At 40.3% G+C, this 5,691-nt stretch overlaps 1 non-coding gene across 1 annotated transcript; it reads left to right on the plus strand.

The window, feature by feature from the left end:
- The first annotated feature begins 1,382 nt into the window (after positions 1 to 1,382).
- Trnak-cuu (transfer RNA lysine (anticodon CUU)) lies at positions 1,383 to 1,455 on the plus strand. The gene has a single exon. It is a non-coding gene; the product is annotated as a tRNA-Lys (tRNA).
- Positions 1,456 to 5,691: the final 4,236 nt, after the last annotated feature.

The raw sequence follows: 5,691 nt of genomic DNA on the forward strand, positions 1-5,691 counted from the left end.
CATGAAGTAATTATGTCCATGGAGGGCTGGAGAGATAATTGCTCTTCCAGAAGACTTGGGGTCGATTCCTAGCACCCACATGACAGCTAACAACTGTAACTCCAGTTCTAAGATATTTGATGCCCTCTTCTGGCCTCCTTGGGAACTGCACACACATGGTGCATAGATATACACACAAGCAAAACACCAATACACAATACACAAAATAAAAATAAATATTAAAAAAACAGGTATTTATGGAAAGTCAGCAAAAGTAAGAAAGGGGGTGTTTGAGGAATGACTGGGTCCTTTTGTATGCAGGTGTCTCTGAAAGCAGCTGTCATTTGGGCATTAAATGTTCAGTTGATATCTTAAACATGCCTCCAGTCACTCATATCTAAAATTAAATGCCATTATCTCTCTCAAGCCGGTTCTTCTGCTGACTTCCTCGTTTCTGACAAAGGTCATCCAGTCTTCTACCGGGGGGGGGGGGATGAGCTTCACCTGCACTTCTTGAGTTCAGGCTCCCAGTCCCAGCTAGTGCACCAGCTGTCTCCTAGATCAGTTACAGTAAGTGTTCAGCTGCAAGTACCCAAACAGTCAAAATGACGTGGCATAAACAAGATAAAGATCTATTTCACATTAATGTAGCCATAGGAAGTCTAGGGCTAGTGTGTTAACTCCTCAGTCTCTGGAATTAAGAATGACTGTATCCCCTTGCTCTGTACTTCTAAAACCTAGCTTCCTCACACAGATCAATGGTACATCATAACTCCAAATGCTTGCTCCAGCCATTGTGTCAGAATTCCATCCAATAGGAAGCATAGTAGTAGCTTCCTGTGTTCTTTTGAAGGCTACTCCCTAAATATTATACCAAAGACACATAGATAATGGCTTGTTGGCCAGAATACACCTACATAGCCATTCACAGCTCTAAAGAAGAGTAGAAGTACAAAAGTTTATTCCAGTAGTCATTTCCAGCTGAAAATTAAGGGCTATAAAAATAAGAGATATTGGAGACCAGTTTAGAAGTTAAGGGCCCTATATTTTGACTGTCCCTAATTTCCCTCATGTGTCAAAATGGACCTTTACATAGAATTAATACATAAATAAAAATAATGAGGTATGCAGGTACATGCCTGTAATCCCAGCACTCAGTAGGCTGAAGTAGAGGATCATGAGTTCAAGTCTGGTCTGTACAGTGAAACCTTGTCTCAAAAAAAAAAAAAGAAAGGAAGGAAGGAAGGAAGGAAGGAAGGAAGAAAGAAAGAAAGAAAGAAAGAAAGAAAGAAAGAAAGAAAGAAAGAAAAGACACATGTGTAGCTGAAGTTTTCCTGTGTCCCACCTGGTCCACAGCTACTCAGACCCAAGTAAACACACAGAGGCTTATATTAAGTAAAACTGTCCAGCTAGCTTAGTCAGTAGAGCATGAGACTCTTAATCTCATGGTCGTGGGTTCAAGCCCCACATTGGACACCATTTGTTGCCAGAAGTTTTCCTGTGTCCCACCCAGTCCGTAGCCACTCAGACCCAAGTAAACACTCACAGGCTTATATTAATTAAAACTGCTTGGCCATTAGCTCAGACTTCCTACTGACTAGCTCTTACACTTAAATTCATCCCATTTCTGTTAATCTATATATCGCCACATTTTTCGTGGCTTTACCTGTGTGCCATTACATGCTGCTCCCTGGACGGCAGGCTGACATCTCCACACTCAGCCTTCCCCTTCCCAGAATTCTCCTTGTCTGCTTATCTTGCCTATACCTCCTGCCTGGCTGCTGGCCAATCAGCATTTTATTAAACCAGTGTACAAAAGGATTATCCCATAGCACACATGTACTTTCAATGTCATATTCTGTTGTGGGAGCTATCCATTCAATATAACTCATTTAATACTTAATGTAACCCAGGGAAATATGCCCATTATCATCCCCATGCTACAGAGAAGCAGACTGGACAATAGGGAAGTGAAGTTACTTACCATGGCACAAACCATGTTATATGCTTACCATATCTGTTTCATCTTCCCAAGCACATATTCTCCATTCCCCTTTATAGCTTGTCTAAGACTTTATGGCTGGTGTCTAACCAACACAATATGAACAGAAGTATTTTAAGCCATTCCTAGGCCTCACCCTTAAAAATATCGCACACATCTGTCCTGAGGTACAAAGTTATTAAAAACAGAGAATATGAACTCAGGGCATGTAACTCTAGAGTTCATTTCTAATTGTCTTGGCCAATGTTTCTCAACCCATGGGTCTCAACCCCTTTCACAGGGGTTGCATATCAGATATTTATATTACAATTCACAACAGCAGCAAAATTACAGTTATGAGGTAGCAATGAAAATAATTTTATGGTTGGGGGTCAACACAACATGAGAAGCTGTATTAAAGGGTCGCACAGCATTAGACCACTAGTCTATGCCATATAATGCCTCCTCCTTTGTGATTTTTTTTGCCTATGAAATATTTTCAGAAATTGAAAGAATAGTATAGTGACATTCCATCATTTACCCATCATCCAGCTTCAAGTTTTATCTATGTATGGTCAACATTGTTGCTTCTAAAGACTTTTCCTCTGGCACTATTGTGAAATGAATCTGTCATTACATCATTTATCTGCTACAATTTTACTAGGTACCTCTGTAAGATAAAGCTATTTTTTAAACCAAATCCATTGAGCTGGTGTGGTGGAGCATTCTAGAGTCTGAGGCAGGAAGATGGCCAATTCAAGGCTAATCTGGACTGTATAGCAAGACCTTACTAAAAACAAAACAAAACTTGTTCAATTTATTTAAAAGCGATCAAGGCAGGCATGATGGCACACACCTTTAATCTCAGCACTGGGAGGCAGTGGCAGGTGAAACTTTGGATTCAGTTCAAGGCTATCTGGTCTATAGAGCAAGTTCCAGGACAGCCAGGGCTACACAGAAAAACCTTCTCTCAAAAATAAAAATTTTTAAAAAAAGATGAGAGATCATCTCATAGAAAACACAGATAGAAATTCTGTATTTCATTAATCATCCAACACACACATTGTTAAGGAATGTTAATTAAGTTTACTGCAATCAGAAAGAATAAGATCCACATGTTGCAACTATTAATAAGCTTTTGTGCATCTACAAATCTTTAGCCCTCTTGTCTTCTATTTGTCATTTATCTGTTAAGCAAACAGTCTCCTATAGTTTCTCATAGTCTAGACCTATGTCACCTTCTTGTACTTTTGCTGGTTTTCCCAATTAATGGCATCTCTACTTTGCAGCCCTTTATAATGGTGCTTAATATCACCTGAATTGTTTTTAAGATAGTATACTTGCTCTCTGAAAAAGAAGATTCTAGGTGAAGCTCTGCCTTCAACCATGGGAATGCCCATCCCCACCCCAAGAATCTGGATTTGGTTTTTATAAACTAGAGACTCCATGATTCTTGTTTAACCTATCAGAACTAATCAAGGATATACCACTGTGGGGGAGACAACTGGGGCTCCAGACTTGTTTGGAAGGAAAGCTTTGCACAGGTAAGAAGGGTAAGAAGGGTGAAGAAACTTAGCCCTAGAGTCAGACGTAGACACATTTAAAGCAAATTTTCATGATTTATTGCTTTAGTGACTTTGAGCAGATAATTGTAGCTCTCTGTATTAGTCAAGGTTCTCAGCTGCAAGAGACTAACTGTAATTAATTTAAGATGATAATGGATTTATTCAGGCACTTTGCAGAATAATTGAGAGGGGTGAAGAACAAAACTTAAGGCAAAGAAACCAAAGACAATATTCAAAAATATACCGCTGAACTGACCCTACAAGAAAGTCATTGCCCATAACAGCTTCAGACAGTAAAGGTCAAGATTTGCATTCCGGGGGTTCCTGGCCACTTCCATCTCTCAGTAGATGCCTAGAAGCAGTGTTGTAATCAATGGAGACTTTTGAGACTCCATCAGGTATGAAATAAAATGCATGTAATGGGCCGGGGTTGTAGTTCAATTGGTACAGTGTGCATGCACACACACACACACACACACACACACACACACACACAGACACACACACACACACACAAAGTATACCAAAAATAAATAAATAAATGTTTAAGAAGCAATTAATAGGGTCTGGAGAGATGGCTTGGTGGTTAAGAACACATACTACTCTTCCAGAAGACCCAAGCTTGGTTCCCAGAACCCTTGTCATGAGGCTCACAACCACTACTAACTCCAGCTCCAGGGGGATCCTATGCCTCCAGCCTCCATGGATGCCTGCACTCAACAGTCACAAATCCCCATACAGTTACATATAAATAGTCAAAATAATAAAAATGCATCTTTAAAGCAAAGATAATTAATCCAAAGTATTATGAAAAAGGTGCTTGTCTTAGTGTTTTATTGCTGTTAAGAGACACCATGACCACAGCAACTCTTCAAAGGAAAGCATTTAATTGAGGCTTGCTTAAAGTTCAGAGGTTTAGTCCATTGTCATCATACTGGGAAACATGGTGGTGTACAGGCAGATATAGTGCTGGAGAAGTAGCTTGAGAGTCCTACATCTGGATCCACAGGCAGCAGGAAAAGAGAGACACTGGGCCTGGCTTCAGAATTTGAAACCCCAAAGCCCACCCCTAGTGACAAACTTCCTCCAACAAGGCCATACCTCCTAATCCCTATCAAGTAGTGCCACTCCCTAATGACCACACATTCAAATATATGAGCCTATGGGGGCCATTCCTATTCAAACCACCACAGTGCTATAAAAGGGAAATCTTTGTGTGCTATGAAAAAAAAAAAAACATACAGCACAAGATATTTTTCTAGTTTGGAGAATGAAATAAGTGCTTATTGGGGGATGACTTATGGTATGACCAGACTAGAGCATGGGAATTAGCCATGATGTAAGAGTTAGTGGAAAAGGAAAAGTATTCTTGGACAAGAGCAACATGCCTGAAGACCTTGTGTTGGGGAATATTATTTTAAGGTGTGTTACTTTTGTTTATGTTGCATTTGTTTAACTTGGTGAAGCTGTGTTACTATGCCTGTCTAGAACACCTGATGGTCTAATAAAGAGCTGAATAGCCAATAGTGAGACAGGAGAGAGGATAGGCAGGGCTGGCAGACAGAAAGAATTAATAGAAGGAGAACTCTGAGATAAGAGAGAAGAAGTAGCCAGAGAAGGAGGAGGACATCAGGGGCCAGCCATCCAGCCATGGAGTAAGAGTAAGATTTACAGAAGAAAAGGAAAAAGCCCAGAGGCAAAAGGTAGATGGGAAAATTTAAATTAAGGAAAGCTGACAAGAAACAAGCCAAGCTAAGGCCAGGCATTTATAATTAAGAATAAACCTATGACTGATGGTGATACACACCTTTAATCCCAGCACTTGGGAGGCAGAGCCAGGTGGATCTCTGTGAGTTCAAGGCCAGCTTGTTCTACAGAGCGAGAGCCAGGACACGCACCAAAACTACACAGAGAAACCGTCTCGAAGGAAAAAAGAAGAAGAAGAAGAAGCCTCCATGTGTGTTATTTATTTGGGATCTGGGTGACGGGCCCCAAAAAGAGCAAAAAGAACCAATAACAGCAAAGGAGAGACTGTTTCATTTCTGTAGAGGCAAAGAAAACTCTAGAATCAAGGAGACCAGCTAGAAGGCCGTTGTGTGCACTCAAATGTACAAAGATAGTGAATTGAAATGAGGACATAGTAAGAAATGAATAGTTAGGGGCTGT

The sequence above is a fragment of the Peromyscus eremicus genome, chromosome X (genome assembly GCF_949786415.1).
Source record: "Peromyscus eremicus chromosome X, PerEre_H2_v1, whole genome shotgun sequence".
In the NCBI taxonomy this organism is placed as follows: domain Eukaryota; kingdom Metazoa; phylum Chordata; class Mammalia; order Rodentia; family Cricetidae; genus Peromyscus; species Peromyscus eremicus.